We start from the raw sequence: 12,988 nt of genomic DNA, 5'->3' as shown, positions 1-12,988 counted from the left end.
ATTACTAAGGCAAGAGTGTCATGTTTCATTTCATCCAATCCCGAATTCTGTCCTTTGCTAACTTCTATAATACTTTAACCACTACTCCTGAGATACTGATTGGCCTATAATTTGTTACTTCTATCTTGGAACCTCCTTCATGCAAGGAACTATTTTGTTCTCTTTCTACACCTGAGACACCTTCCCAGAACTGAGGCTTAAGTTAAATGGCTTGGCCAGAGGAGCTGTCAGATCTCTTGCACATCCTTGCAAATACACAGGTTAATATGACATCTAATCCTATGGCCATATTTGCATTAAGGTGTTATAATTTGATAAGCACCTCCATTTCATCTATTTCTATTCTCACAATCAATGTTACATCTGGCACTGCAACATCTCCACCTGTGTGGAGATGGAAATGTTGCAGTGCCAGATGGTTTGCTTCTGTTACCTTCCTACCATCAGTACTTGTTGAAGTTATCTCATCTCATCTTCCTTATACCCTCTTTTACCTTGTGGTGTCGCAAGGTAAAAGAGGGTATATCCACTGATAATCTTGTTACTACGTCAAATGCTATAGAGAAATAGAAAAGTAAAAAGTAGAGTAGCTCTCGCAGGTGCAGAGATGGAGAAACTAGATTACGAGAGGAGGAATATGTATATATAAGAATGACTAAGTTTTGTAATTGTGATAATGATACAAATGTGCTTAGTCAGGGAGATGAGTATGATGAAAAGATGATTGTGTGCTCACCAGGTTCGGACTTATTAGGTATGTATAAGGATATTCACTGTGAGGCATTAGATATGAATATAATCTGCAAGTTATCCAAATGCCAGGAGAATCAGGAGCAAAGGGATTGAGTTTTGTTGCCCTAGTTGGTTGGTTGATTTAAGGTTTATTGGCACAAGGACAGCAAAGGTCATACTGTAAAGGTTACAGCAGTACACAAGGTATTACTAAATAGTTATGAAGAGATAAATTAATAAATAATATGTATGTACATAAAATTAAGTTAAGCAATGCAGTATCTACATATAAATAGAATTTATAATCAAAGGCACTTGTATAAATTAATTCTTTGTCAAAAGTTAAAAATTTCATGCAGTTTGTCCGAGTAAAGTGAGTGAAGTACAGAATGTACTTCACTCAGACACCAAGCCAACAATAACATCTGTCTGAGTGTTTATGGCTCGGCCAAATAAGTAAAAATTTCATTCCTCTCTAATGTGAAGTGCTAACACCCCACAAGAATATGACAAATGGTAAGATGCGTGTTGTATTTTTCACACACAGATGGGTCATCATCCCTCAGTAAATAAGAATGTGTGTAAGATAAATGTAACCTATGCAGAGCTTAGTAAGAATAACTTCTGTTTCTACATTGATTACACTGCCAGTGCTTAATTTCAGGCTTAACATCATGCAATTTGTTTGTCTCTGCTTCCTGACATGATGACTGCCACTGGACAATTAGCTTTGATCTTATAAAATGTCTGTAGTCTGTATAAGGAACTGTTAAACAGTATGTGGAAAAATACTGGTAATGTAGCTTTTGGAGACAGATATACTAACTGGAATTAAGTATAAAAGATATAGTATTTTTAGGAAGGACAGTGAGATATGCTGCTAATGACAGAAGATTTGAATCTGGTTAGGGTAGAAGACTATGAATGCATTGTTAGTAACCGTGTTCCATGTAATGAGTTTGAAGCTATCTAGTGTGAGGTGGGTCTAACGAGATGAAATACATGGTGGGATGTTGTTACAAACCTGGTGTATCAGTTGCTGGTGAAGATGAAATTAGCCTGATTGGCATCAGGTGAATAATTATTTTGAGATATTAATTATCTCAAAATAGAAAAAAAAAAATTGAACTGTTGCAAGACAACTTCCTCATTCGTCTTGTGATAGAAGGAACCCATGGTCAGAGAGTGTTGGACTTGATTATAGTGTCAGAGGTAGTTTCAGTTGGTTGGTGACAGTGATCATAATGTATTAATCTGGGAAGTAATTATGTATATGGATATCCCATTCATAAAAAGGTTACATTACTTACTTATTCTCTTTGTGCCTCATGATACTGTCATGTCTTCAGCGCCTCCGTAGCGCAATTGGAAGAACAACGGTACATTGCGCCCTTCGATTGAAATAGGCCTAAGTTTGATTCTCGTTGCGACGGGAGGAATCTTTATCTGAATGATTTCAATCAAAGGTGAGTTAGCCGATCTCATACGGAGGTAGCAGGGTTTTTTCTCCCGGAAACTCGGGTTTTTCATCCCGTATACAGACAAATCAGCCCTTCAGAACACACGCAATTTACAGACAAAAAATACTAGTTGTGGTAGTGGTAGAGGTGAGCGGTAGATGGCGTTGATGGAGATGATTCGTAGTAGAGGTTCGGTGTAGTGGTTGAGACAGTTGTAGGTGTCCTCCTGCGATGAGTCTTCAGACTCCTTGGAGGTGTCACGAATAATAATGATACATAAGGCCAAGATCCAATGCTTCCAGATTGCTCTGTTTGAAAGCATCGGATCCTGAGCCACACGAGTTCAGCTTCTTTCCAGCTCTTCCAGCCAGCCAGTCTTCTTTCCTATTTTGTCATTCTCTGTCAAGTCAATTTTGGCCTCCTCCTATTTTTTTTCATATACCTTCTGGGATCCATGTCAAAGTCACTTTAGGAATCTCTCTCTGCTATCCATTATCAGTGTGTGTCCAATCCATCTTCATTTTTTTTTAATTTCGTCAGTGATGCTTTTTAGCACAGTCAATTTACATGAGTCATCATTTGTTATATATATAGCCAGCAAGGTTGGTCAATTGGTAGAGCCTCTGCTACTAATGGTTCACGCAACAAGTTAAGCAAGTTTGAGCCCAGTTAGTAGTTTGAAGGACTCAATCGTTCCATGCTGTTGGCACACTCTCCCTTGATGAGTCTTTGGACTCCCTGGAGGTCTAACATAATAATAATATGTTGGGGCCAAAATATTGTAATATTTTATGCAGGTATTTGGTTTGAAAACTGTTTAATTTGGCTTTCAGTTTTTTGGTCAGCATCCGTGTCTCTGATCTATATAATAAAACAGCCTTAATGTTGCTATTGAAGATCTTCATTTTAGTTTTATTATGGTATTTTGAAGATTTCCATATACTATTTAATTTTCTGAAAGCAGTATTAGCTTTTGCCAGTCTCTGCATTATATCCCTGTAAGTTCCACTTTCAGCATCTACATTTGCACCCAAGTTTGTAAAATTCTAAACTTTTTCTGTAGCACATGCTGATTGATTTTGATCTCTTTGTGGCATTTTCTGTTTAGTTTAAGAATTTTATTTTAGTCATATTTAACCATTTCAAGAGTATCTGGAATAATGGAATTCTAATGCCAAGAGCATCTGGAAACAAGGAGATGAATTAGTGGTGCTAATAGCATCAGACCATCCAAAGATTATTGGGATCTTTTCTTTTAGTGTTACACGGTAATCAGCATTCATTTTAGAAATTATGGACTTTACAATCGTGTTATAAATAACTATTTTAATTTCCTGACATTTTGCCCTTCATAATAAGGTCGCCATCTGGAGTATACACAAATATACAAGGACAAGCTGAGTTACATTTCACACAGTATGCTAAAGCGACAATGATTTGATCAACGTTATTCTACTGGCATCACTTCTAGTGAAAATATAATATATATATGTGTGTGTTGTGTGTTAAAGATACCAAGCAATTTTATAAACTTGGTTTTAATCCTTTTTTCCCAAGTAAGCAAACAAGCAAGTAAGCCAAGTTTGCACCTGAAGTATTTTCAGGTCTTGAGGCAACTCGTGGTAAAGGTGAAATAAGCTCTGATCGCCTTAGTATCTCCCATAATGCAAAGCACATCTCCTTGCAGAGATGTATGATGCTATGCATCAAAAGAAGTGCCACTACCCAGACTGGTTTTGACCTTTACTGAGGTTTCATCAGTGAGAGCCAGACCCTGAGGTAGTGATACCAAGGTTGAAGTAATGCAGAACTTATAATTTTTACCTATATGAGTTGCCACAAAGTGCTTGACCTTATTAAATAAAAATCTCAGGATGAGAGAAAGATGTAGAAAGTTTTTACCTTGAGCATACTATACGTTAAAGATATCAAGCAATTTTATAAACTTGGTTATAATCCTTTTTTCCAGGTAAGCAAACAAACAAACAGGTAAGCCAAGTTTGTGCTTGATAGTTTAAAGATAAAGATGAATTTAAAGTTATCACCAATACTTTCCTAAAAAAATGGTTACAGGCAAAACACTATCAACAAAATTCTCTACAAGACCTCACTAAAAAACAAAGAAAACTAGATTACGATAAAACTGTAACTATTCCATACATTAAAGGGACATCAGATAAAATAAACAGAATACTACAGAAATACAGCCTACCTTAAAGCCACCTTTAAACTTCCTGCAAAATTAAAAAAGCTTACTCAACTCATCCAAAGACCCACTCCCTCTGCTGGCCCACCCTGGAGTATACCATATTTATTGCACCTGTAGCATACCATATATAGGGGAAACAGGATGCACAATTCCTATTAGACACCTTTATAAAGCTTTATATAATATAAAGCCACCTTTAAACTTCCTGCAAAATTAAAAAGCTTACTCAACTCATCCAAAGACCCACTCCCTCTGCTGGCCCACCCTGGAGTATACCATATTTATTGCACCTGTAGCATACCACATATAGGGGAAACAGGACGCACAATTCCTGTCAGACAAGAGGAACATAAACGACACATTAAATATAATAACTACGGTGAAGTTGGCCTTTCTGATCATGCCCTGAACACTTTACATAGAATTGACCGGAAAAGCACCAGTTGTTTACGTCACACCAAAACATGGTATGAACATAAATTTAAGGAAGCCCGTGAGATTCTCATCAACCACCGTAATCTTAACAATAATGATGGTCTAAAAATCCCAAGCATATGGAAGGCTCATATTCTACCCATGGAACCTTTCTCCCTAAGAGTTAACTATAAACAGGACTGTAGATAATCCAGAATCTTAAATCTAATATAACAATTGTCATGTTAAATTAGTACATCATTGTTACTGTAAGAAAACTATCTATATCTATATTAAAGAATGTTTCTCTGATGTTATCTTAAATAGAATATAGCTTTGATGTAGTTTCTAATTAATTAATTTTTTAATTTTATTTGTATTTTTTATTTAATTTTATATATTATATTTTTGCTAAAGGTCATGCCAGTAGAATAACCCTTTAGCATACTGTGTGAAATGTAACTTGGCTTGTCCTTGTATATTTGTGTATACTCCAGATGATGATCTTAATATGAAGTTTGAAACGTCAGGAAATTAAAATAGTTATTTATAACACGGTTGTAAAGTCCATAATTTCTAAAATGAATTATTGGGATCTCTGAGAGATGGTTGACAGAAGATGATATACTGACAGAATAAAATTAGCAGGGTAAAGCATTTTTTTACAGGATAGGAAGTGAAAATAAAGTGGTGGAGTACTGCTTATGATAAGTGATGACTTATGTCCTCTCAGAGTGGAGGATTTGGAAACCAATGGCACTAATGGTTTTGATAACATATCCTGTGAGGTAGAGGTGGGCAGGATAGAATATTTAGTGAAGCAATTGTGTTAGGCAAGTGCAAGAAGAATGATTGTTATAGGAGATTTTAACTACAGCAGTATAAATTGGGCAGAGGAAACTGCATATAGTAGTTAGGGAATGGAATTTCTGTAATTCTTGAAGGACAAATGTCTTAGGCAACATGTAGAAAAAGGAACATGAGATTCTAGGGTTTTAGATTTGGTCATAACATCAGAAGAGCTGATTATAACTGAAATGACATCTCTGCCCCCATTTGGAGAGAGTGATTATGTGGTTTTGACTTGGAAGATGAATAGACATGCAGGAGTATCAAAGAGAAAGAAATATATGTGGAATTATAAGGCAGGTGATTATGATAGTTTTAGATATCAACTTCGGGCAGTTCCATGCAGGGAGGAATTGGAAGGGCAAGATACCTTCAGTGCTTGGGAATTTGTGAAGGAATGTTTATTAGCAGCAATAGCAAGCTGTATACTGCGAGTAAAGAAGAGAACACAATTTGGAAACAAGTGGATGACAAACAGTATCAAATGGAAACTGCAGATAAAAAAGAGGTTATGGAGGAGATATAAGGAGAGGGGTGGAGAGCAGATTCATGCAAAAATATAAGATAGGCCAGGAGAGTGACTAGTATGGTAAGGATTGCAGAACTGGAATATGAGAAGAGATTGGGCCTGAAATCCAAAGAAAATCCTAAGGAATTCTTTTGTTATGCAGCCAGTAAGAAGAGGAGAAATGATTGTGAAAGAATGACATTGTTGGATAAAAATGGTAATAGAGTTTCAATGAACACTGATTTTGAATATTGACTGTAATTTTCAAATGCTTCCCCCCCACCAAACATTGTGTGACTTAATGCTTCCATTATATTAGTTTATTTTACAAAGGTATTTGACAGGGTACTACATGATTACCTGTTATTTAAGTTGCAGCACATGGATTTAGATGTCAGGTTAGTGAACTGGATTTAGGATTGGCTATCTGATAGGTATCAGAGAGTTGTGTATGAAAGAACAGTATCAAGGAGGCAGAAAGTTATAAGTGGGTTCTCACAGGGCTCAGTACTGGGTTGCAGGGGGTGGGGATATTCAGTTGTTAGTAAATGATGTGAAGCTGGGAAGGGTTATTAGTAATAGTGCAGATGTGGTAGCCCTGCAAAAGAATTTGAATAAACTGGACAGATGGGCAAATGAATGGAGGGTATCAGTTTAATGCAGCTAAATGTAAATTCTTGAAGTTTGGGATACATCGATGGAGGCTGCGTTCTCTGTTGGAGGAACTGTACTGGAGGAAGTGGAAGAGGCAATAGATCTGTGTGTGGTGATTGATAGAAGCCTGAAATTCAGAGCAATGCTGCAATACTAAGAAGGACTCTGACCTGCAGAGATAATAGAGTTGTCATTCCATTGTATAAAGCTGTGATCAGACCACACTTGGACTGTTGTGCTCAAATTTGGTTCCTCAAATTTGGTGGAAGTGGAAGAGGCAATAGATCTGTGTGTGGTGATTGATAGAAGCCTGAAATTCAGAGCAATGCTGCAATACTAAGAAGGACTCTGACCTGCAGAGATAATAGAGTTGTCATTCCATTGTATAAAGCTGTGATCAGACCACACTTGGACTGTTGTGCTCAAATTTGGTTCCTCAAATTTGGTCCCCCCCTTCAAGTCATGGCCATCCCATGACTTGAAGGGGGGGATAAATTAACCATGGAAAGAGTGCAGATAACAAAGATTCTATCAGGACTGTATACCATGTTAGTTATGAAGATAGGCTGAGGGGAATGTGGACTGGAGAGTTTAGTAGATTGAGACTTTTGAATTGTTGACTGAGACTTTTAAATTGTTGAGATGTAGTTAGAGAATTGACACTGGGGAGGTCTTTCATTTGGTGGAACTGGGAGAAGGAGCAAGGACAAGGGACCATCCCTGGAAGTTATGAAAGGAAGTTGTGAGCAAGAGGGTGAGGAATGGTCTCTTTGCATGAAGGGTCATTGAACCATGGAATGCATTGCCTGATAGAGTGGTGAGAGCATGAACAGTCAATGCGTTCCAGGAATGATATGATAGTCTTTGTGTTTTCTAGGATGGATCTTCCACAGTGAGTCTTGTCAGGCCTCTATGGAGTCACATAGAGGCCTGTGACATTCTGAATCATCATTGTCATCATCATAATAATTTAATTCTTCTTCCTACACCTGTAATTTTTCTCAGAATTCAATCAATGATTATATTAAACAATAACCCAGACATTATACAAAAAGTTGTGCTGAATTTTAAAGCAGAAAATTATGACTAACTGAGGAGAATACTGAGCTCAGTTCCAGGTACGAATTGCTGGATGGGAAGGATATTGGCAGTACATGGGAAGCACGAAAAAATACTAGGGATGGCTTCAGTTATGACAACTGCAAAATTCAGGCCAGAAAAGTTGCTAGTATTGTAAGAAAAACTAATTAGCTCCATGAACCAAGGACAATTCTGTTGTTATGCTGCAAGTAAAAGAAAGAATGAATGTGAAAAAATAGCCATACTGAATGGATAGTATAAATGACAGATGCAGAAGAGATTATTCAACTAATGAGCACTCATTTTGCTAAAAGCTATCAACCCAGTATAAACAAATAGAGCTGTTGTATAATGAAACCTGTAGAGCATTCATGACTAAACATACACAGTAATAAGATTTTTTAATAATTAAATATTTCATCCTAAGTATCATAGGACATCATCAGTACAGTTAATTCAAACAGTACTAGGAATCACATACAGTTAGGACACATGCTTACAATGGTATCCCTCTATGCATGCAGTAGTGTGTTATAGAATTAAATTAAAATATATCCGAAGAGAAAAAAAAAATATTACATTAAAATGAGATAACATATATAAATTATTTTACACAATTTAGGATGACAATTTCCCAGACTTTAGGGATAGTAAGAAAGTCATTATGGTTCAAATTGGGTGTCTGTGACGTAGGGCTTCAGCACTTTCTTTATATTATTATTATTATTTGACACCTCCAGGGATCCAAAGACTCATCGAGGGAGAGTGTGCCAACAGCATCGAACGATTGGTCCCTTCCAACTACTAACTATATAAACATGGTTTATATAAAGATCTATGTAGAAGATTGCTCTTTTTCTAATGTATCCTATTGTTTGGATTTTCAATTCAGTGTTGTGTGAGGCCAGATATCTGCAGTTTGATAAGACGGATATGGTCTTGATGTTCCAAAATGTTTTGCTAATGGATCTACTTGTCTGTCCACAGTAGGACAATTTACAGGAACATGGGACCTTGTACATGCCAGCTAGCATCAGGTTGGCTAAGTTTGGTGATAACAGAGACCGCATTGCTGTTCCTTCCTCTTGCTTATAAATTTTCTCTTTCCCTCTTTCTCTTTTTGGATACTTAACTTGGAAAGATAAATACAAGCAAGAAGAAGGAACAGCAACTGTGTCTCCCTTATCACCAAACTTAGCCAATCTTTTTCTAGAACACCTTGAAGAAAAAGTTTTCCACGTTTAATCCTAAACCAAAAATCTGGCTATAATATTTTGAATGACGTCTTTGCTGTCTGGGGTCATTCTGAACAAGGACTACACTTGTTTCTAGAAAAATTCAACCTTCTTCATTATTGCATCAAATTCACACTAGAAAAAGAATCTCCACAGGGTATCTCCTTCCTGGATGTACACATCCAAAGAAAAGAAGATAGTTCTATCTCCACTTCTGTCTATCATAATCCGACATTTTCAGGGTGCTACATTCACATTTCTTTGGCTCATCATTCATCTCAAAAATTTGGCATCATTAAATCATTAGTAACTAGAGCACACAGATTCTGCTCCTCCAAAGAATCTTTAATCCAAGAATTGGAAATAATCAAAAATACAGCCATACAAAATGGATACAATCCAAAAAACAACTAAAAAAAAAAAATCATCAGTCACTTCCCCCCACACATCAACCTAGACAAGAACAAGCCCGTAGGATTCCCATACCTTATGTCAAAAGCATCTTCGAACGTCTTTCAAAAATTATGAAGAAATATGAATTGGCTGCTACCTACAAACCAATCAATGAGATCTACAATTGGTTACTTTCACCTAAAGACACACTCTTAAATCTGATGCTACTTGGCATGTACAAGGTCTCATGTTATTGTAAATTGTCCTACTATGGAAAGACAGGTAGATCCATTAGCAAACGCATTTCGGAACATCAAGACCATATCCGTCTTATCAAACTGCAGAAATCTGGCCTTGCGCAACGCAGAATTGAAAACCCAAACTATAGGATCCATTGGAAAAAGACCAAACTTCTACATAGATCTTTATATAAACATGATCATTTATATAAAGTGCTGAAGCCCTATCACAGACCCAATTTGAACTGTAATGACATTCTTACTATCCCTAAAGTTTGGGAAATTGTCATCCTAAATTGTGTAAAATAATTTATATATGTTATCTCATTTTAATGTAATCTTTTTCTTTATTCTCTCCAGATATATTTTAATTTAATTCTATAACACGCTACTGCACTCATAGAGGGATGCCATTGTAATATATAATATATATATATGTCCCATTTATCATGCATCCTAACTGATTTGATTCCTAGTTTTGTTTGAATTAACTGTACAGACGATGTCCAATGATACTTAGAACGAATATAAAAAATACTTAGAACATATTAAAAAATCTTATTACTGTTGTTATATGTGTATATATAGTCATACTGGAGCTGTTGAATAAGCTGAATATGTGGCAATGGGGGGACTGAGGGGATATCAGTATAGATGCTAAAAGAGTTCAGCCAAAATGGCTGTATAATATGAGTCTTAGAGCAGAGAAGATTCTGCAGGCATGGAAAGAATGTATGGTAATCTGATTTAACACAGGTGGTGCAAAGCATCTAGCTGTTGACTTATCAGTATCTCTGGAGTGGTGGATAAGATTTTGGAAAAGTTGGCTCACATGCAGAAATAGATATATAGACAGAGAATCTATACTTTGCAATGAATAGCATGGGTTGACTAAGAGAAGGTTGTTTGAGTAACTTGCTCACATTTTAAAATAATGTTACATTTGAGTTAGACAAAGGGGGGGTGGATGCACCACGATAATTTTGGACTTTGCTAAGGCTTTTGGCAGGATATAGCATGGAAGCCTGCTGCATAAGTTGGAGGTTATGGGTTTGGATTATAAGTTATTAGTTTGAGTGAGAGGATGGTTTAATGACAGTCATCAAAAAGTGGTGTGGGTGCAAGCCTGCAAAAATCAATGTGTACCATGTGGATCAGTCTTGATTTTCAATCTGTAGTACATTGCTGACATTGGGAAGGATTTGACAGGAAATATGCAGCTGTTTGCTGATGATGCAGGGATATAGGCAGGGTAATTAAGAATGTGACTGGCTTACAGATTGATCTGAATAAGCTGGAATTGTCAGCATGTGAAAAAGGATGCCTGTTCAATATTTGTAAATGTAAAGTTATGCACTTTACATTTACATTATGCTAGAAGAAACTGATTGGTCTAGGTCAATTGATGAGAAACTATTATTTTAATGACTTCTCCCTTTCCTTCTGTCATTTTTCCTTTTTATAAGGACTTGGTACAACCTCACCTGGACTATTGATATGGTCTTTTAGTTTTCTAGATGATGATAAAAAAGAGGGCATTAAAGATTATTGAAGGATTCATCGAATACCGATGATAATCTATTGAGCATTTGGGGATGGCAGACATTAGCAAATAGGAGAAAGAGGAGTGATATGATAGAGGCCTACGAATGTCTGAAAGGGTCACACGGTGCTGGCAGCTGGAATTTTTCATTTTGAGGAAGATGAGGATTAGATGAGAGGGCATCCTTGGAAGCAAGCTGAGTAAGAATGCAGCCAAGAAAGGGCAGTTTGTGATTGGAATGGCTTGCCTTTAGAGTTGGTGAGTGCAGGTAGTGTGAATGAATTAAAGAAAAGGAATGACAGCTGGTGTGGGTGAGGCATAGCCTTCCTCAATAAATCCCTGACTCCATGGAGGTCTCTAATGATAATAATAATAATATGTAATAGTTACAGCATAAGAATTCCAGTTTCTTTACTTGAAACAAATGACAGTTCAGCTGAGAAATAGTTTATTATTTTAATGACTTTACCTTTTTCTTCATGCAGAAAACAATAGTGAATTCATCACCTGTATGGCCATCCAAACCAATGGGAACAACAGTAACTACAGGTGATAGTGGCAGTACTATAGTAGCCCTAGACCAACCAGTGGCTGGATTCAGGTATAGTATTTTGTCACATATATTAGTGAGCATATATATACATATATATATATATGATATAACTGATTGACTTGGCTGAGAGACATATTTTTGAAACAGATTAAATGACTATAAGCTGAGAGATAAAAAATAGAAACACTATTTTCTGTTAAATAAGCTGCACAACTAGTTTCATCTTCTTGGAATTCTTTTTAAGTGCATAACACAAGTGAAATACCAACAAAGATTGCGAGATAAAAAAATCTAAACATTAAAATGCTAATGCTCAGTGGAAGTGGTGCTTGCATCCTCTGCACTTGGTCGCTTGAAATTAAACTTAAGCTTAAGTCTAGTCGTCGACTGGAGGAACTTTTTCTAAGCCTATCTTCGACTGGTTCCCAAGTTAGTTGATCTCTGGCAGGAGCAAGCGGGTTTTTTCTCCTGGAAAGTCGGGTTTTTCATTCCATAAACTCAAGAAAATTGACCATAGTACCCACATTATTTCAGACAGTAACATATCCTGTTAGGGTTCGGTACCAAGAGATGGCAGCACTTGTTTGACAGCCTCTTCATTGGTGGCTGCCTATAATTAGTGATAGATATGGGCCAGCTATCTCTGATTGGCTGCCAGTGGAGATTGAATTGCCCACTCAGTCTCCAAAAGCTAGATAGGGTATAAAGGCCTCGCCTACTCCCTATAAGGGAATAAAAGATGTTAGCTGATTTATTTATTTATTTAATAAAATATAGCTTAATCATGAGTCTTATATGATGAATTGTCCACAAATTTGCTGTTATCCAAATAAGATGCTTTCTGTTCCAAAGATGGTAATAATAGTTTTAGAGAAAGAAACACTTTGGTCAATTTTGAAGTTGTGTTGCGTCTGATTAACTAACTGATGTCTGATCACTTAGTTAATCAGACCCTTCCACATTTGTCTATTTGGTATTTATTTCTTAAAAAATGAACTATGCAACAAATTTAAATCATGTTAAATTAATTATAACTTCATCACGGTTTCCTACACCTGAAAGTTGTTTAATATCCTTCACATTTATATATTATAAGCATATATAATATATATGCATATA

At 36.4% G+C, this 12,988-nt stretch overlaps 1 long non-coding RNA gene across 1 annotated transcript in view; it reads left to right on the top strand.

The window, feature by feature from the left end:
• LOC150096329 (uncharacterized) overlaps nucleotides 1-11,860 on the top strand; it is a 32,674-nt gene extending 20,814 nt beyond the window's left edge. Inside the window, exon 3 of the long non-coding RNA XR_016549940.1 lies at nucleotides 11,802-11,860. This is a non-coding gene — a long non-coding RNA (uncharacterized LOC150096329). The remainder of the gene's footprint in view (nucleotides 1-11,801) is intronic.
• Nucleotides 11,861-12,988: the final 1,128 nt, after the last annotated feature.

The sequence above is a fragment of the Typopeltis vanoorti genome, chromosome 19, assembly GCF_054136105.1.
Source record: "Typopeltis vanoorti isolate ZY-2024b chromosome 19, IOZ_Tvanoo_1.0, whole genome shotgun sequence".
NCBI classification, from domain to species: Eukaryota; Metazoa; Arthropoda; class Arachnida; order Uropygi; family Thelyphonidae; genus Typopeltis; species Typopeltis vanoorti.
This window is presented reverse-complemented; position numbering and strand designations above follow the sequence as displayed.